This window comes from Molossus molossus, unplaced genomic scaffold, assembly GCF_014108415.1.
Source record: "Molossus molossus isolate mMolMol1 unplaced genomic scaffold, mMolMol1.p scaffold_m16_p_9, whole genome shotgun sequence".
NCBI classification, from domain to species: Eukaryota; Metazoa; Chordata; class Mammalia; order Chiroptera; family Molossidae; genus Molossus; species Molossus molossus.
In genome coordinates, this window is record NW_023425403.1 from 39,636,334 (window position 1) to 39,658,893 (window position 22,560).

A 22,560-nucleotide genomic window follows, 5' to 3' on the forward strand; every position below is an offset into this window, starting at 1 on the left:
CACCACAGAAATACAAAGGATCGTTAACAAATACTATGAACAATTTTATGGCAACAAATTCAACAATCTAAGCAAAATGGACAAATTTCTAAAAACACATAGTCTTCCAAAACTGGACTGGGAAGAGATAGAAAATTTGAACAGACCAATAACAACTAAGGAAATTGAAGAGGTAGTCAAGACTCTCCCAGCAAACAAAAGCCCGGGCCCGGATGGCTTCATGGGGGAGTTTTACTGAACATTCAAAGAAGCACTAATACCCATTCTCCTCAAACTATTTCAAAAAGTTTAAGAAGGAAGACTTCCATTCTCGTTTTATGAGGCCAACATAATTCTAATTCCAAAACCAAAGACACTACAAAGAAAGAAAACTACAGGCCAATATCCCTGATGAACCTAGACGCCAAAATCTGAACAAAATACTAGCAAATCAGATCCAGCAATACATCAAAAAAAAAATATTCACCATGACCAAGTGGGATTCATCCCAGGGATGCAAGGCTGATACAATATTTGCAAATCAATAATTGTGATACACCACATAAACAAAATGAAAGATAAAAATTATATGATCATATCAATAGACACTGAAAAAGCATTTGACAAAATTCAGCACCCGTTTCTGATTAAAATGCTAAACAATCTGGGAATAAAGGGATCATATCTCAACATAGTAAAGGCCATATATGAAAGACGTACAGCCAACATCATACTCAATGGGCAAAACTAGGAGCATTTCCCTTAAGAACAGGAAAAAGACAGGGATACTCACTTTCGCCGCTCTTACTTAACATACTACTGGAAGTCTTAGCCACAGCAATCAGACAGGAAGAAAAAATAAAAGGGATCCAAATTGGAAAGGAGAAAGTGAAACTGTAATTATTTGCAGATGACATAATATCAAACATAGAAAACCCTAAATATTCTATCAAAAATCTACTAGACTTAATAAATGAATTTGGCAAAGTAGCAGGATACAAAATTAATGTCAAGAAATCAACAGCATTTTTATACACAAATGATGAACTCACAGAAAGAGAAACTAAAAAAACAATCCCATTAAAATACCTAGGAATAAACTTAAGCAAAGAAGTAAAGGACCTATTTGCAGAAAACTACAGGACATTGGAAAAAGAAATAGAGGAAGACATAAAAAAGTGGAAGCACATACCTTGTTCATGGTTTGGAAGAATTAATACCATTAAAATGTCCATACTATCCAAAGCAATCTATAGATTCAATGCAATCCCAATTAAAATACCAATGACATATTTCACAAAACTAGAACAAATACTTCAAAAGTTCATATGAAACCAAAAAAGACACCTCTCCAAACAGGACATACAAATGGCTAGGTGACATATGAAGAAATGCTAAACATCACTGATTATCAGAGAGATGCAAATTAAAACAAAAATGAGGTATCTCCTCATACCTGTCAGAATGGCCACCATCAACAAATCATCAAACAACAAGTGTTGGCGAGGGTGTGGAGAAAAGGGAACTCTAGTACACTGCTGGAGGAAATGCAGAATGGTGCAGCCACTGTGGAAAACAATATAGTGTTACCTCAAAAAATTAAAAATTGAATTGCCATTTGATCCAGTGATCCCACTTCTAGGAATATACCCTAAGAAGCTTGTAACACCAATCAGAAAGAATATATGTACCCCTATGTTCATAGCAGCACTATTTATAATAGCTAAGATCTGAAAACTGCCCAAGTGTCCATCAGTAGACGAATGGATAAAAAAGCAGTGGTATATATACACAATGGAGTACTATGCAGCTGTAAGAAAGAAGGAGCTCTTATCCTTTGAGACGACATGGAGGGACCTGGAAAGTATTATTCTAAGCGAAACAAGCCAAGCAGAGAAAGACAAATATCACATGATCTCACTTATTTGTGGAATATAATGAACATAACAGTCTGAGGAATTGGGTAGACCCAGAGACGTGGAAGTAGGGTACAGATTGACAACCCTCAGAAGAGGGAGTGGTGGGGAGAGGAAAGAGATAAACCACAAAACTTATATGCATGTACGCATAACCGATAGACACGGACAACAAAGCCAGGTATGGCGTGGGGGGGTTGGGGAGGACGGTATCAATGGGCTAAAAAAGGAGAAACATCTGTAACAAAAATAAATTAATAAAATATTAATTTAAAAAATGGTAATCACAGATTTGTACTTAAGCAAAACAGAGAAGGCTACATTCTTTCACTTACATTCATCCAATAAAAATTCATGGACCCCCATGAGCCTACATATTTGCTAATACAAAAATATAAACTAGGCTTCAATTTTATTACTTAAATTCTAGCATAGTTCCAGAAATATTTTTCAAGATAAAGTGAAAATATTTTACTTACAAATAATTAATATTGAAACTACACTTTCATACAAAAATCAATCCAAAAGAATATTTCTTAATTTGCTTTATTAACAGCTTTATTTATACATCTTGATATGATTTCTTAGATGTTACAACTTGAAAAAAAATGTGAGGTCATATATGACATTGATAAACAAAAATGTCTTTAATATGAATTACTTGTTCTGGTGATTATACATATTTTGTTGCAATAATATATTTAAAAATGTAGAAAAATGATTGCTTTGCTCAATATTGTAAAATTATATATTAATTACAAAGCTTCCAAAATTACAAATTTTATTTAATTAATATTTTTTGAAAACATTTTTATGTCATTCTATAACTTTTGTATTAGCATCGTTTCTCATTTTAATGGTAAGAGTTGATGATATACATGTTGAATAATGTATTAAGGACTAATGTATATTAAATAATAAAAGGCAAACAAGGTTAATATTGCAACAGTCTCATGAATTGCACCTGCTTGTCTAAAAGGATAATTATGATAGAAGATGTTCATAATTTAATTGAAACTTATCATGAAAGCAAAATTTTTCAGTTTTTTTCCTAGTAATTTACATGTGTTTCTTATGCAGTTAGAAACCTCAAGAGTTTTCAAAGAGGTGTTGCTGCTTGCTCAGGAATACAATATTAATCATTAGATTTTTTTATGTTATTGACGTATACTAGGAACTGAGATTAATTAAAACATGAAAATAAACTGAGAAGACAGATGCTTGTAAATTTGTACAATATTACATGCATTTGTAATCCAAGGAAACCTTTTATTAGGCCCAAGTTAAATTATAGAACACATATCAAGTAATATCAGGCACTTAGAATTATTTCAAAATTATTGATGTTTATTATTTAAAAGAAGTTCCAAATCTAGCTGTTGGTGTATTACAATATCTGCTTTTTAGCCCCAAAGTATGTATGTGTGTGTGTGTGTGTGTGTGTATTTTTTAAAACACTGATTACTTCTTTTTCCTTTTTAAATTTTTTTTCTTTATTGATTTTAGAGAAAGAAGGGAGAGGGAGAGATAGAAACATTGATGAGAGAGAACATTGATTGGCCACCTCCTGCATGCCCCCCGCTGGGGATTTGGCCCACAACCTGGGCATGTGTCCTGACTGGGAATCAAACCGGTGACCTCATGGTGCATGGGTCAATGCTCAATCACTGAGCCATCCAGCCAGGCCCAAAGAATATTCTTAATAGAATCCACTAAGAGTAACCTCTAAAGGACCATCCATTTAAGACACTTTGTACAATATCCAAGTCCATTGTCATGGATATTGTGGACCTAATTATCCAACATTCACATACAATTTAATTTGCTAAAACATTAATCCTCAAAATGGTTTCTTCTATGTCAAAATTTGTTCCTGAGCCAATATCTGGTGCGTGGTCATTTGGTGTCATTTAAATAGCAAAGAGGAAAACCCAACATTAGGTCTGAACACTGGAGAGCGCTCTGGGGCTAGAATACACAGGAAGTAGGTTTGAGACCTGGCACCATTTATTGAACAAATCATTCAACCTACCTGAGACTTCAGTTTTCTCTTTTGTGAAATAGTAATAAACATACCTAACATCCATAGCTTGTCCTCTGATTTCCTGAATTTTCATCCAACAACTATTTATTGATCCTTTATTGTAAGCTGCTTATATATATTACTTGATTTTGGAGACACATTTTTCTTTAAATTTTGAAGTTCAAAATTTTAGAATAAGACACTGAGACAAATGAACCACTAAGTCCTGGTGTGATAAATGCAGTCACGGAGGTGTCCACTGTTTCTCTAAAACAGATGTAAATTTAATGGAAGGATCAGAGCAATATTCTCAGGGTTGGTGATCTCTTTACGTTTTGAAGGACATTTGAGCAAAAGGGTTAACTAGATAAAGATGTGGAGAGCAGGCACAGACAAAGCTGGAAGTTTATAAAAAGACATAAAAACCTTTCTTTCAGAGCCTGAGTATTAATTTCTAACATGGAATCAACATAGTTATATGTTTTTATCAATCATGTGTTTAAAATTGATTTGAGAGAGTGAGAGAGAGAAAAACATCAATTTGTTGTTTCACTTATTTATGCATTCATTGGTTGTTTCTTGTACATGCCCTGACTTGGGATTGAAACTGAAACCTTGGTGTATCGGACTGATGCTCTAACCAGCCAAGGTACCAAGCAAAAGTCTGCTTTAACCATTCTAGCACAATTTTTTTTTTTTTACATTTATACAACATGAAAAATAAGGGTGTATTTTACAGTAAATGATGTCTTACAATCACTATCATTTAGATGACTATTTTTAGAAAGTTATGTAAAAACCTCCATTGATGCCTTCTATTGGGATCAAGGAAGTGCCAAGATCAGTACATCTCAGGTTTGGTGAAATACAGATAGAGATGAAGATAAAGACAGAGAGGAAGGAGGTGGGGGGAGGGGGAGAAGGAGATGGAGATGATGAGGGAGAGACAGGAGGAGAGGGAGAGGAAGGCAGTGGACAGAGAGGAGATATTTGCTATCTCACTATGAATTTCTATGAATTTGCTGCTCTATTTCTCATGTTTCTTGTTATTTACTTTTCAACTACCATCCATAAATAACTTTTAACACTTCCTCATGGACTTGTGAGCTATTTTCATCTTAAATTATTTATGGAGAATAATTTACTGTACCCTCAACAAAGTAACATGCTTCTCTAAAAATAAATCACAAATTAATTTAAAATGCAAGCTAAAAATCTGTCCCTTCCAGAATGGTGATTTATAATACAGTATATGTATAATCAACATATGACAGGTCCTCTGATGCTTGCTAGATGGTTTCAACCCTGTTAAAAGCAAAGGCTGTGTTTTTCTAAAATACCCAACCCCGGAATTTCTTTTCTTTTTTTTTTTTTTAACGTATAACATTATATTAGTTTCAGGTATACAACATAATGATTTGGTATTTGTATATATTACAAAATGATCACCAATAAATCTAGTTAACATCGGTCAACATACAAAGTTACAAGTTTTTTCTTGTAATGAGAACTTTTAAGATCTACTTTATCAACAATTTTCAAATATGCAACCCAGTCACATTAAATTTATAGCAGAATACAGAGTATTTTTTCTTCTATTGGTTCATAAATTATTGGAAGGTTTTTTAATAATTAGAAAAGGTGTAATCAAGGTTTACTTTTAACTCACAGTCTTCCCCAAAGTATTGCCTTTTTATAAATTTATTGAATTATGAATAAATAATTTACATTTTAAATATTTTTATGTATGTTTTTCTAAAATACTATGAACTCCTGGAAGGAGAGGTCTTATCATAACTATATATTAATGGTATATATCTAATCAAGTCACCTAATGTAGAAGATACCTAAAGATATCTGACTGAAATGTAGGTAATAATCAAAATGTAGATATTAAAATTTAAAACTTCTACAAAGTTTAATTACCAAAAAAGGGTAGATAAGATAAAATTAGAAAAATTAAAGCACATGAACCATTCTGTAGATTTGACTTTGTTTCTCATGAAAACTTATGAATAAAACCTACCTGTTTTATTTACATAACACATAGTTTAAAAATAAGAAAATGTGTGGATCATTTAATATTTTTATTAAGCAAATTATGTAATTATTCATGTAATAACAGAGTACTTTTATTGGTGGGGATCTATAAGTGTCATAAGATTCTAAGAAAATTTCTGTGTAATTTACCCTTAACAGCAAATGCAAGAAATGAGGTCAAATTAAGGGTGAAATATAGGGGTTTGAGCAGCTTTTAATATGAAGCTCCTAGAAGTTTTATATTAAAGTCAGATAAGGCAAAAAGTTAAATCTCTCCAGCAGACATCTTCTAAGTTAGACAGTATGCACTCAGTACTTAAAACTACCAGGTTAGAAAGACTCAAAACTTATCATTCTTAAAGCGACTAATTTTTTAGCATATCTTAAATTTGACCTGTAAATTTACCCCAATTTAATTCTTTTATCATCATTGTTTGATCCTAAACTGCTTTAAAAAAAAAAAAAAAACAGGAGTACAACAAATAGATTGCTTTAAAATAATAATAATACATTTGCTTACTGACAAATTTCGTTATACAGTTACGTGTTGGCAACCATCCAGTTCTTATTTTGTATCACACAATGAAAAGGCTTTTCAAAGCAACAAGCAAACCCAAATCTATTTCTATGTTTTATTTTGTGAAAACATTCATCAGATTCTCCTAACAATTTACCCTGGACGTTCAGGAACTCCGGAGGGCTGAGCACTTTAGGATCAGCCATTGCTATTAGCGACAGGGAGGAATTTCCAGAAGTAATTGTTCTAACAGCTGCGAGAGGTTTTTGCAGCCTTTCAAAGCTAGCACAGAGCAGCTTTAATGTTCAGCTACAACCTGCCTAGTCAACCGATCAGGATTTTCAGGGCTACACATTTCTGAAGGGTTTCTTCCAGCAGGGACCCTCTGGATGATCGCAGGAGTCCCTGGGCCCCACAAGCTCCAGCTAAGGTGGCCCCAGGCTCCTCCTCAGTGAGCTCAGCTCTGAGTCCTGGGTTAATCAGCATTCAGCAAAAAGATGGCTGGATGTGTAAGGAATAAAAATTTTAAAAATAAAATAAAAACAAACAGACATTCTTCAACTCGGGTGTTAGAAAATAGCAAGGAATAGGTAAAACAGGCTTAGGAACTCTGCCTAAACATGCTGTCTAAATATTGCCCCAACCTGTGACCTTGGTATACACAATTGAAGTAACATAAATATTCTATCAATATATAAGTCCCCCAAATGCAGTAAAATATGAATCATTAGGTTTTTCTCCCAGCAAAAACTGTCTATTAACTAAAATTGGATATAATAAAAATTATTTGGAGTGATGGGCAATCTAGATCATAATCTATATGTGAAAGTCAGTCAATAAGTAGCCTAGTTGTTAAAGATATAAATATTAGTATAAAGCTGCTACCAACCATTAAGAAAATTTCAGATTAGTGAGAAGAGCTTATTTGCATACATGTGGTAAGTGTTTTTTAAAACTGGCAATGAAAAAAATCACTGTTTTCAGGATGACATTCATGGTGAGTACATTTTATTATACTCTGATATTTGAAAATTGGATACTCCACATATGGTATCTACATTTATCATTCTCACTCTCTGCTGAGTGTGCGTGTGTGTGTGCGTGTGTATGTGTGTGTGTGCATAAACTCCCTCTCCACAGCTATGAGAGCAAAGTTATTCTACAGCTTGCTGCTATGTAAAAAGTAGTATCTGTTAAGTCGAATGCACCAAAATTAATGTTTGTGGAATTTTTCTTCAAGAAGGAACACATTCTTATTCTTATATGTGACTTTGAAGGTCACAATTTTGGGCTTCAAAATTGCACTTAACAAAAGTGCTTATTTAATAGAGATATTTAAAAAATAAATATATTAAATAACAGAATTCAAAGTTATTAAGGTTGTATATGCTTCAAATATAAACTCAGGTGGGACAAAAATCATTCAAAATATACAAGCAAAAAAAATATATATGTATATATATTAACAATGAAACCATAACATTTCTGAAATATATTTGCACACATACTGACAAAAATTAATAAAAACTACAGCAGAGTAATAATTTAAATTAATGGTATACGTATATAATGTTCTATGTGCATGGTAAACTAAGTAATTTGCACTAAAGTTTAATATTCCTAGTAACTTCAATGGTCTGTTCTGTATTTTTCTATAAAATTAATCTCTATTTTTATATCTAAATGTTAACTATGGTACTATGGACTTATTTTAAATATACATAAATTATATTTTTCTTTATTGATTTTAGAGAGAGAGGAAAGAAGAGGGAGAGAGAGATAGAAAAATCTATGAGAGAGAGCATCAATTGGCCACCTCCTGCATGCCTCCCACCGGGGATTTGGCCCACAACCTGGGCATGTGCCCTGACCCAGAATCGAATGGGTGACCTCTTGGTGCATGGGTTGACGCTCAACCACTGAGTCACACCAGCCAGGCAAATTATATCTATTTTAATGAAGACAGTTATAAGAATTCCTTTATAATTTCTTTAGTGTATCAAAATATATTTCACTTTCAAATATGATTTTGTATACCATCTCATTAGAATGTTTCATTATTTATGATGTCATAGACTCAAGATGCAAAACTGCAGTTTCTCCTCTATTCTGTTCTCCAGGCCTTTTGGAACAATTTACATGCATGAGTTTTATAAAATTCATCATAGGAAGTGCAGTCTGGCAAGCACTCCCACTTTCTTATTCCAGTAGCCAAAAAGAGCTGGTGAAATCTGCAAGCCAGCACCACTTAATCTATGGCACACTCTTGGTGCTATAAATCTATAACTAATCAGGATCAGCTGATAATGAATACAACTTGTCCCGAACAATGTCTATTCTGCAATCCTGTGTGGCCTTCTCCAACTCTTGGCTTTACAGCGTGCACTCAAACTATGTTGGTGCCTATAACAGCCACAATACAACAACCAAACAATGATAACACCTAACATTTATTAAGTGCTTACAATATACTGGGAATTATGCTAAATCTTTTGTATAAATTATCTCATTTTGTCCTCACAGCTAATATATTATCTGATATAAATAAATTAACCAATATTTTAAGCAATCACTAAAAGGAAGAGATGACTTGGGTTCCTAGAGAATGTTTATCCAAATCTCTGTTTTTATCACTGTACTATTTGTGAATAAGTCCATCACACAGAGGAAAAACAACAATGCAATTTAAAAGGACCCCTACCTCTGTGCTTGAAAATATTAAATACATAAATATACATTAATAAAGAATTGTTGGATGAAAATGCAATAAAAAATTTATTTCTTTAAACCAATTTTTCCTAAACAATGATATGAAAAAAAAAAATCCACTATGCACTTTAGATTTTTGTTCAATGTTCTTAAAATACCTGTCCTGAATGCCACTTGGGGAAATATTTTGCGTTTTAATTATGTCTTCTGTTAAAATGTTATCAAATTCACCAAAAACTAAAATTCAAAATATAAAGTTCTTATAGTGCATTAGTTGATATCAGAAATGTACAGATATGAGTCCTTAATATGAATGAATAAAGGTACCCTAAGCGTGCTCTAACTAACATGCACAAATTAATGTACCTGTAACCAGGATTGTAGGGCACTTTCATCACAGATCAACTTTATTTATTCCTGTAAAGTTAACTAGCCTTTTGGCTTTATTTTTAGTCAAATAGGCATGATAAGATTACAACTTTATAGCTTACCTATCGCTCACCTTGTATAACAAAATTTTTCAATAAACCAGGCTGACTTTTTATGACAATCAATTCAGTATATGAAGTTATTTTGCAAATGACATAGAGGAGTGCCACAGGGGCATGGGAACTGTGGTTGCTAATGTTGTCTTTTCATTTCATGCTTTTCAGAATAAGTCATTTATCAAATTTACTCACACTTTTGTTCAGGCTAATTTACACTGAGTAAGGTGTCAGAAAATTGTGATACCTATCTAGTTTTCCAACAACCAGAAGTAAACTTTGCTTAAAACATTTATATTGCCCTGGACGGTTTGGCTCAGCGGTTAGAGCATCAGCCTGCGGTCCAGAGAGACCCGGGTTCGGTTCCCGCTAAGGGCACATACCTCGGTTGCAGTTTGTCCCCAGCCCTGGTTGGGTTATGCGGGTGGCAACCACTCAATGTTTCCCTTTCACGGCGATGTTTCTCTCTCTCTCTCCCTCCCACTCTATCTGAACAAAAAAATGGAACAATGTCCTCAGGTGAGGATTAAAAAAACACCACCACACAAAAAAACATTTATACTGTCTTGGTCCTTTAAATCAGGGGGTAGTGCTCATGATCCCCACGGACCCCGTGCCACTTTCAAAATTTAATGCAACTAAGCTTTCCATTTTTAATCATTATTTCTCATGCCCGCAATCCAAAAAACGTACTCAAAAACTGACATTAAAAAAACCTCTAATTGATTTTACTTTTAGATATTGATTTTAAAAAAAAATTTCCCTTGAAGTAAATATTCAATAATTCACTAGATTTTAGGAACCAGATCTTAATATTTATGAACTATTGACCTCCTAAGTGACTCAACAATTAAAAATGGATACATTTTCAAATGGGTTTCTCCATGCAATCATAAAGTTGAATAGTTACTCAAAGATGAGCTAATCCATTTACCTCCATTTGGACGTCATCTAATCTATTACAGAAACAAAGATTTATAACCTTTAGAATTGTTCAATATTTTCTAAAAGTTTTTGTAAAAAAAAAAAACGATTCAAAGTCTGAATAACATATCTCCGTATTGATGTGTTATTGATAACTTATAACTTATTGATAATTTATCTCCACATAGGGTATACAGCTGAACATTTTCAGCATAGTAATTATTTGTCCTGAAAAGGCCTGATAATAAACTGAGATAGAGTATCCAAAATTGAAAACCTTATTTGCAAGTGTAGCTTGCTTTTCTATTACTCTCCTCAGCTATACTACACATTTCAGGGGGGAAAAAAATGTCTATTCATTTTATCAAGTGTAAATACAAACACAAAATTTGTGTTTGAGTGTGCATTTCTTTAGTCATGCATGCTCTCACACACTCACTTCACCCAGTACTGCTTTGCAGAGTTTGGTTTATGCTGGAATTTCTGTGGCCCTAAATCTTATGCATGCTGCTAGCAGGTGTCTGCAGATGTTTGCCTAAAAGAAGTTCATTGACAGTTTATTGCAGCAAGAGTACTTTCCCTGGTCGTGAAAATTAGCTGCAAAAGCACTGCAGGCTAAGTAATGCAGGACAACAATACTTCATCTGCTATGACTGCATAATTATTTATTATCGCCCAAGCAAGGATTAATCATTCTTCTGTGATATTTTTTCATGGAAGAACTAGTTATCAAATTCTAGTTTCCACAGATATTGTCAGTGTACTGGAAGGACTGCAGCTGTACTATGACTCTCATGGACATTTAACTTCTGACAGCTGTGAATGCTTCTTTGTGGATGTAGACATGGCTCTTTGACACAGTTTCTGGAAGCACTCCAAGATGCATTCTCAAGTGCTGCTGCAGGCTCTCTGAGTGCATATTAGGAGAAGGTGGTCAGAAAGATCATGAATTGCTAAAGTGGACAGATACTTGTATTCTTTCTATACACATACTGATGTCAGCATAGTCAAAAATAGATACAGTAACAGTCAATGATGAATCTAATGTTTACAAAATTAGAACATTTGGAGACTCATAATTATGTCAAATCATTCCATATATTATTTTACTTACATTGAGGAAATAAATACTGACGTACCCAGATGCTCAATTATTTGAGTTTTATGGAGATACCCATGTTGTATTTGTAATAAAATTGGATTGTTTGATAGGGATGATCAATAAGGTTAATGTCAGATATTGAAACATAAAGTAAATTTAGCTATTTGGAGTGGATTTGTAATTAATATTTTCACAAATTAAAGTGATTTATTAATTATTAAGCAATTTAACTTAGCCATGAGATTATCTCATTGTATGTATTCCTTTGAAAAAAATAGAAAGTATATCATTTTATTTGCAATATTAAATTAGTTAAATAACAAATTCATGTCCCAAAGGGCTATGGGGTTATATCCCTAAACTTATTCATGAAAAGATTAAGATGACTCCTCCCCAAAGGAATCATTTTAGTATTGACTTTTTAGGAAGTATATATATAGCTTGCTTTGACTACTGGTTTAATAAATATAAAATAATAATTAGTCAAAAATTAAATAATGGGAAAAAACTATTATTAGCAACATTTTCTACTTTAGGAAGAAATATACTGTATACATTCAAAAGGTATTGCTTATGACCCTTATGTATTTTTGTTTCTGTGTCAATAATTTCTGGTAGTTAATAATGTATTTGATATCATTAAGGTAGATCACTATAGAGATAGTTTTTTATAAGTATATTTCACAATCAGTTAAATATACATATTATTACATTTTTTAAAGAGTAATATTATGTAGTAATAGTAATTTGGAATTTGTTGACCATCTCAGAATACATTCACATTATAGAAATAATGAATTACTTAGAAAGTATCTTTATTGAAGCTATTTACTAATAATTATTTTTACTTTTTTTTAAACTGAAGAGGAAGGCCAAAAGGGTACAGTTGAATTAGCATAGTTACGTTAAAAAAAAAAAAAATGGATGCCGAGAATCTTTGTAATTCATATCATAGTCTGGATCTGTTATATAGTCTGTATAAAATATGGAAACTATCTCCAACTACCTTGAAACTCAGTTTTCTCATCTGTAAAGAAAAGTATAACACCTCATGAAGTTGTAATAATTACATGAAAGAAGGGGGGGAAATCTAATAAAATAGCAGGCAAATAGTAAATAATTGTAAGTATGTTATATATATGCATAGTTTATTTACCTCTGATTTTGAATTATAAATGATGTATAAATTGCCTGCTGATGCTTGTGTTAACTGTGACTGATACATCACAATACAAATAGAAAAATTTCACCAAATAGATTTCTATTCTTTGGGAAAAAACAATTTAAGTTTACCTCTCTGTTTATACTAGATTACTTCTAAATACTGCCATTACAATACTATAATGAAATACTTTTAGATACAAAAATACCTGGAAATAAATTCATGAATATCTTTATACCAGTAAGTGGCAGTGTAGTCACTGATAAACTCTGTCTCTGTAGAAGTCACTACTTATATAATACAGCAATTAAGGATGCAGATTAATTGTACAATGAATCGTGCATCTCATACCGGTGATTCCGTTAAAATTGGTTATTTCTTCATTAGGGTATGTAAAATCAATTAAAATTACAGCATACATTGTAATATGTCATATGACAGTAACCATAAATCTAGTATCACTATAAAAGATTCATTAGACTGATGCAAATGTTTTTGATCACTGATGCAATGTTTTAGATTGTGAGATAAAAAAAAAAAATGCATTATGTAAAATTAAACAAAAACTGAGCTGCCAGAGATTTGTTTTCCACAGAAGGTATACCATTTACAAATTAGTATTCATTTACCAATATTTGTTTAAATAAAGATAACTATACATTTCAGGATTAGGTGAATAATTTAAAGTCTTTATTGTAAGAATAATAATTATATATTTTCTTCTTCAAGAACATTACATTTGAATACTTATTATGTGATTAACAATTGTGATAGTTATATGGTCTTATTGAAAAGAAAGCACAGCCCTGGCCAGTTTGGCTCAGCGGTTAGAGCGTTGGCCTGCGGTACAGAGAGACCCGGGTTCGGTTCCCGCTAAGGGCACGTACCTCGGTTGCAGTTTGTCCCCGGCCCTGGTTGGTTGTGCGGGTGGCAACCACTCGATGTGTCCCTTCACATCGATGTTTCTCTCTCTCTCTCTTACTCTCTCTCCCTCCCGCTCTGTCTGAACAAAAAAATGCAAAATTGTCCTCTGGTGAGGATAAAAAAAAGAAAAGAAAGTACAGTAAATTCTTTTTTTTATTCAATTTATTTGAGTGATATTGGTTAATAAAAGTATATAGGATACAGGTGTACAATTCTATAACACATTATCTGTATATTGTCTTGTGTTCACCACCCCAAGTCCAGTCTCCTTTCATCATCATTTATTTCCCCTTTACCCCTTTCTACCTTCCCCCACCCCCCACCATGCTGTTGTCTATGAGGTTGTTGTTGTTGTTGTTGTTGTTTTTGTTGGGTTTTTTTTGCTTAACCCCTTCATCTTTTTCACCCAGCCCTGCAACCCCCTCTGACAGCTCTCAGTGTGTTCTCTATATCTATGAGTCTGTTTCTATTTTGTTTGCTAGTTTACTTGTTTATTAGATTTCACATATGAGGAAAATAATATGGCACTTGGCTTATTTTACTTAACATAATGCTCTCCAGGTCTCTCCATGCAGTCACAAAGGGTAAGATTTCCTTCTTTTTTACAGTTAAGTAGTATTCCATTGTGAACTGTATATATAAAACACGTGAGCTACAAAGATAAGTGTCTACATACATGAAAGTGCACGATCGATGCAGAGAAATAATTAAGGCTGGAGCGGAGGCCTCTGAGAGCTAGTCTGCAGCTCTGGATCACTTGGCTTCCTGCTTAGTTTCGACTTCAGCCCCTAAGTTCACTCAATATGCCTTTGAATCTATATTGATTTTGCCCATGAAAGAAGTATAATAGTGAACATACAGGTCGATTTTGTTACCAATATTTAAGATACATTGATTCAAAAGAAATAAAACTTGCCTTGGCTGGTTTGACTCAGTGATTAGAGTGTCGGCTCACAGACAAAGAGTCTTGAGTTTGATTCCAGACAAGGGCACATACTTCGGTTGCAGTTTGGTCCCTGGCCCTGTTGGAGTCGTGCGGGAGGCAACTAATTGTTCTGTCTCTCTCACATCTGTGTTTCTCTCTTTTTCTCCCTCCCTCCCACTCTATCTGAACACAAATAAAAAATATCCTTGAGTGAGGATTTAAAAAAACAACTTAATCTAAAAAATTACAATAATTTGTTGTAAATGGGACTGGTTACCAAGCTACTACAGCTTTATTTCAAATATATAAATATAATTTTATTTAAACTAAGATTTCTTCAGGTCCTTGTTGAAATTAGAGGCCATATTTGCATTTTATAAATTTATCAATTACAATTAGCCTCCTCTAGTTGTATAAAACACCACTAAACTTAACATAGAGCTTTTGTATTCAAATAGATGGAATGCAAGAGTTCAAGTGCAGTTTTGTTACTGACTGCCAGACTTCTCTGCACAAAAAGCCTATTCTAGATCATTCTTGAGGCAAAGTACTCATTTAGGACTTTCTTTTCCAGTTTTACTAACATACCACTGTGTGATCCGGACAAAAGCACTTTAGAAAACGCTTTATCATGCATAAAAAGGCACTTGTCTCCTAATAAAAGTCTATTGATAATAAAATAATCTACCTTTCCTAATTGATAGGGGTGTAAATGAGAATGTAATAAGGACTTTTGAGATGACTGTAAAATGTCTTCAAATTGTTAAAAGAATGGTAGAGGCCCTCAACCGAATGCAATCTTTCAAAAACGACCAGAACCCCTCAACAGAATGCAAACCAGACCCCTCGCCAAATATGAATCACAATTTTTCTTCTTTATTGAGGACATCATAATCACCATTATTACTTATGAATGCAGCTGCTCATATTAATTAAATTGTTAAGGTGCCCAAAAATTGCACAAGAAACACAGTTTCAGCCTCATAGGAATTTATATTCTAGATCTGTACTGTTCAATATGGTAGCCACTAGCTACATGTAACAATTAAAATTTAAATGAATAAAAATTTTAAATTGTATTTCCTGTGTCATAACAGCCATATTTTCATTGCTCAATTGTCATATGTAGCTAATGCCTATCAAATTTTATTTAAAAATTTTTTCATTATTGATTTTAGAGAGAGAAGGGAAAAGAGAGAGATAGAAACATCGATGAGAGAGAACAGTGATTGGCCTCCTCCTGCATGCCCCCCACTGGGTATCAGACTCACAACCCGAGCATATGCCCTGACCAGGAATTGAACTCGCGAACTCTTGTTCCATGGATCGACGCTCAACCACTGAGCCACACCAGCTGGGCTACCAAATTTGACAACACAGATATAGATTACTTCCATCATCACAGAAAGATCTATTGGAAAGCACTGTTCTAGAGACTTGGCAAATATATGCTACAAGAAATATTATTCAAGTATACAATTTATGCAATGAGATGTTGACATATTACAGTTCATTTGTTTTGACTAGAGAACACAGGTGACTCACCAAAAGTCACAATGTCTCTGAAATCATCCAGCTACCCTGACATGAATCAACTAATTATTTTATCTTAAACATAAGTACTAAGTAAATATTAGTTGAATAAATAAATTCATAATAGACAAGTATTTCTTCTGTATACAGAGGTTTTGGGAGCTAATTTTCCTCACTATTAGGGGGTAACAAACACAATAATATTCTCTTCTCACTAGAAATAGCAATATAGGCCAGAAGAAAACTTTAAGCAGGAAATAGGATACTCTATTTGATCAAATGCTAGATAATGCAAGAGAATGTTTAAGATGAACAAGTTCAATGTTGATTAGAGTGAAGAGGAAAGAATTTTCAGATTGAAGAAAAGATTTAACAGTAAATTATCTAGAATAATGATTAAAAAAAAAAAAAGGAAAGTCAATGAGATGAAAGGGCGGTATAAACCAAAGTTTTAGAATTAAGAGAGAGGCTGATTTATTTTGAGGAGATAAAGAGATTTTGGGACTCTCCTGTTGAATGAAAGATTCCAGTTAGTAAAAGTTGAATGAAGTAACAGTTTCTGGATTGGAAATGACAAGCTACATTTTTCGGGGGGAAAAATATTGACTGAAATTTGGTCAATTTAATCCTTCTCATACACATAATGGTTCTGAAAATGTTGTGATAAAATTGTGTTTTAGAATGATTAGTTGTTTTTTCTTTGAAAAACCAGAAAGAATACAGAACATATAGGGATAACATGATGTCTATTTGGATTTGTTTCCTAAAAATGACTAGGTATATGAAAGAACCAAGAACCAGTAGATCCCCAAAGACAAATCATGGCTCTAATAGAAAGGTTCATAAAAAAGTCAATCTAGCTATATAATAAAACTTCCTTTTTCCAGCGAAATGTGCATATTTCAATGTGAGTGTAGCCAGATGGCAGCAGCCTTTGCTCTAACAGGGCCTGATGATAGTTTGTATATTTAAATGTCACAATTACACACTTAACTCATTTTCCTGCAGATAGCGGTAAAGATTTGCTGCTGACAGTTTCAAGTGTGATCACTCATCTTCTCTAGAAAACCATTTTCATCTTTCCCTTCACTCACCAGAGTATCAAATAAAACTAATGTTGTCAGTACACTGCATGGATCTGTATAGCAAAGGTAATGGAAGCTAGTTTATATTAACCAATCCATTAATTAGGCAACTAGAATTAAATGTCACATATAAGAGCTATAAAAAACTTTTTAATAAATGTACACTTATTTATTTAAAAACATATTCAGTGTTTCTATTCATAACAATGTGTCATAAAAATTCAATAGTTTTAAGAACTATGGGACAGAGATTCATTTGTTAAAGCCATCTCTAGCTCTTCATCATCTTTCATATAATTCTTCCAAGTACATATTTTTCTTGTTAATTTTTTACTGAAATGTGCATATCAATTGAAATCTTCTAATACTAAAAATATAATATATGGTAAAAAATAGATCTCCATTCTACTCAAAACTCCTCAGTCTTCTCCCAAGAGGTAACCACCATAACTGAAAGTGTGCATGTCTTTCCACAAAAGGTTCCCTCCTCTCTCATTCTCTCTCTCTTCCTTTCCCTCCCTCCCTCCCTCTCTCTCTATATATATTTTATATGATGCTATATACATTATTAGTAATGGCAGAACCATATTCATATATGCACTGTTATTAAAGGCAGAAGAGTATTCCAAAGTGTAGATGCTGTTCTTAGCCGTTTACAAATGCACACCAGATAGAATGACTATCTTCTTACATATTGTTTTGTGCATTTTATTTTAGTACACCTGTAGACTACTTTCTGAAAAAATAATTGTTCAAAAGATATATGCATTTTAAATTTTGATAGATATTTCCAATCAGCTCTCCAAAAAGAATGTTTTAACACATAATTCTGGCAGAAGAATATCAAAGTGTATTTACAATAAACTGTGAAGCAAGGAAGAAAATTGACTATGTTGTGTAACATCTTTCTCTTATGCCTCTGAGAACATATTCTAAGCCTGTAAATAAAAAATTAAGTCTATAATGGCCATTTTGGATTTAATAACATCACTGCATTACATAGTTGATTGTTATAATTGCAAATGTGTCAGATTGATCAAAAACACATGCTATGTGGTTATTTAATTTAACAATTGCATGGAGAAACAATCATAAATGATGACTAGTGTTTTACCATCTGGGAGAAACTTTTCTCTATTTAGGGATATGTGGTATATATAATTTCAATTTCAAAGACATAAAAATATAATTTAGTTCTGAAAAAATTTGTCATTTAATAAATATGATTGCATAAATTTTTATCTATTACTATCACAAATATAACCTAATAAAACGAATTTTACAAGAATACGCAATTTAACATTGAAATTCTATAATCTCACCTCACCAATTAGGCTAACAAAAAAAAAAAAACAAGGTCTACTGGATTTAGATTTCAATGCTGTTGATTAGTTCTTATAAAACTTCAAAATTATTACCAAAGAATTTCCTTGTTTATAATCTGTTAGGTTGCTTCATCTGAAACTGCATTCCTTGACTAAGCATTTTAATATTCTAAAGAAACCACAGAGTGTTACACAAATGTAATATGACGAGATATTTCAAGAATTGCATATAACATAAGAATTCCTCAAAGAGCCCATAAAAACTAAAACAATAATTCATGGTAATAAAAATATGAACTTACGTATTTCTCTTTCAAGTAATAAGTAAGCTCATTGTGGTTTGAATTTAAATTTTAATATGCAGGCATCAAATTATGTCCATAATTTGCATTAATTAAAGCCCAATATATTGCCATATATGAAATGCGTTTATGATGCTACCACATCATGGGCTAATTATAAAATGCATAAATATATGCACAAACATTTGAACTAAGATTTTCAGCTCTTCACATCCTACTCAATCAAATAATGTTTAATTTAGTATTAATGACTTTAATTTTAAAGAGATCTATTTGATCAATTATTTCATTTTTCTAGTTTCCATATGTGTTTTTGTAATCATGTGCATTTATTTGAGTATTGTATGAAATAAGTAGATCATAGGACTGTATATTGTTCAATATGGACTGAAACATAGATAATGTTTGCTCTTGTGGTAGAAGCCTGGGCTCAAATTTGATCACTGTTACATGATTCATGTATTTCATTTCTAGGCAACAGTCTACATTCAAAGAAAATAGACGACAAACTAGTGAATGAGGCTTTTCTTATTTCTATGATGTTTTCCCTCTCAAGCTCTTCTGTCGTCTCTTCATGTCACAGTATTTTCTCAAAATTCACTTTCCTGCAGAGGAGATTATAGAGACACCTAGTGGAAAATCGTAATGATGGCTTCTCAGACCATCCTTAATACTGACTTAATGGTAGAAAGTTGACATCATTTCTTTATTTGAACCACAAGAAGTAACCTGAGTTATTTTCAGTGTCAGTGTTTTTAACAAAATTATAACCCAAATTAACTGCAAACATGTTTAATTTCTTAGTGCAACAAATTTTACTTTAATTAAAATAATAAATATTTAAAATAAAAATAATACAAAACCACAAATTGAACTAAAAATTGGTATTTTATTGTAATTGTTAAGATTTTTGTAATAAAATAATGCACTAAAGATAAGTCCAATAATTGATTACAGCATTTTTGTTCTTTCAGAAATTCTATAGTTTATCAACATTGAAAATTATGTTTGTGATAAAACAATATTTATATACCAAAAGTTTCTAACTGTAATTAATATGTAATTTTTAAATTATGACACTTTAACTTTTATTTTGAAAATGTGAAGGTGATTTTATACTTTAAAAAGTAAATTTTTAAAATATTTCAATCATGTAAAAAAATAACATGTAAAATACAGTAACAAGCCTTTTGTGAGTGCCCTTTAAGTTATCTGTTTATGCAATGTTCTGTAGCAAGTGGCTATAATTCCTAGGTCAAATATTTCCAAATTTAACATAAAGTTTTATTATAAGAATTTATTTTCCTTATCTGATATTACAGATTACTTCATTTCTCCCTTTCAAAATGTCCCAAATTTTAACAAAATAAACAAATTGTTCCAGCAAAATACATATGGCTTAACTAAAAAATATTTGCAAAACAGAGTCAGAAGAAATTTCAAGAAATATTGCCAAACTTCAGGAGACAGCAATGTTCATCACTTCTAATTCAATATATACAGAGGATGTGGGAAGATAGGTTTGTGGCTCTACATAGCAGAATCTAGGTTAAGCCTATATTTAATCAGGATATCAAAACCACAATGTTATCCCAAATGTATCCAAGAAGGAGACAGTATCAGCTATGTTTAAGATGATTCCAAAAGATTCCACATAATTAATTCCAAAGTAAAATGGATAATAAACATTTAAGTGGTAAAACTGCCCAGTTATGAAAAGGTCCTGGCACATGTGCACTCTGCTTGCACTGGGCTACTTACGATAAACTTTTTTTTTCTGTGCCTGGAATGGGCTGCATGTTTAATACTACAAACATTGGAAATACACTCCTTATGGATATAAACACCCACTTTGAGGGAGGGTGGTGTCTAGTTTTCATGGAAAGAGCCAGGAATACTTACTGTAGAGATGATTCTAGTGGAGTTTAGCAGGTGACTCTTCAAGAAACTCGCTCTCTATTGATACTGCATTTATTTAGGGGTTTCCAGCTTTTTAGTACACACCAAATGCATTCAGAAATATTCCCTCTGAAAGTCGTTCCTATTCCCTTGTATCGCCCAGACATACCTATAAAATGCAATTCTTAAAAAAAAAAAAGAAAAAAAAACACCCTTGTTTGCAGCTAAGATGAACCACTCCCTCTTCCAGGGTCGTTTACAGTATGTACATGAGACAGCAGCAGGGGCTGTATTATTCTAAATGGCAGGGGGAAGGCAGGCGATCAGCACAGGGCTGGAATCAATCTGTGCCTGACCACCAACAAGCCTGGAACTGTCGGGGTTATTTCCACTCCTCTCTTTTTCAATCCCAGGGTTGCACAGTCCCGCGTTCGTGTTACGCACACGGTCCAAGACTCCTCCGTCTCCCGAGAATGTGACATCCAAGGGGGACTCTGGTTGTGCCGCCGAGTCCAACCGGGAACGCCTCCGCTCTCGCCTGCCATCTATCGGCCACGGAGGGACCTCTTCGCCCTGGGCCCATCATGTCTGCAGCAGCTTGGCTCGCACCGGCCGCGCGACAATAAACAAGTACACTGGACGGGGCCCTGCGCCCGCACCGGAGCGGATGCCTTACAGACCCCTGAGATGCTTACCGCGTAGCCACCTCCTCAACGTCAGGGAGGGAAGACGCGACTTTCTTTGAGTTTTTTAGAGTCGCCGGGCTGCTGGGACACGCCACAGGCGTAGAACAACGGCTGTTCCTGTCCCCCCAGAACACCCAAAGGATGTCGGAGATAGAGAGTTCCAAATAATGACGGTCGTGAGCCGCATCTGCCAAAGGGATAGGGGAAGAAAAAAAAAAAAAAGCCTGCACACAGCGGGAGCGCTGAAACAGTCAAGAGGATGCGGGAGCCGTACAAATACTAAGTAGGGACCGCGGCGGCGGCGGCGGCTGCAGCGGGCTCGGCTCACGGAGAGCGGCAGCAGGATCCCGGCGCGGTGGTCGCCGCTGCGCGAGGGGGGCGGAGGACTGCGCAGGGGACGGTGCCGGAGCCGCAGCGGCCGCGGGAGCAGCCGAAGGGCCGGTGCCACCTTCACTCGCCCCCTCACTACCATGTACAGTGTGCGCTGCAAGAAGAAGGCGGGCGATGCATGCACACCCCCGCGCTCCGCTCCCTCTGGCTCGTCCCCGAGCGTGCGCCACTGACCAGGGGGGAATGTGGTGAAGACACTCAGGAGGAGAGCCGAGGGGGGAGGGGAGGGCCGGCCGGCACGAACCCAGGCGGGAGGGTGCGAGGAACCCAAGGCGGCTGGAGGGGGCGGCGGCTGCTGCTGGCTTGGAGAAAGTTGCCCCCTATGCAGATGGCAAGTGTAAGTACCCGCCTGGGGTGTGCGGTGAAAGATACCGGGGACCCCGCGATCGCGCGGTGGCGCGGGTGGGAGCGAGTGTACGAGTGAGCGTGAGTGTGAGCGAGTGCAAGCGGTCGGCGGGGCTGACCGTCACGTTGGCGGGGCCGGCGGGGCCAGGCTGCCTTCTCTGTGTCCCCCTCCTCCAACAGCTCCCTCTCCGCCCCGCCCGGCCCCTGTTCACTGCCCCTACTGCGAGGCGCCCTTACATCGGGTACTCTGCCGCCCCCTCCTCCTCCCCCTTCCTTCCCTGCCCGCTGC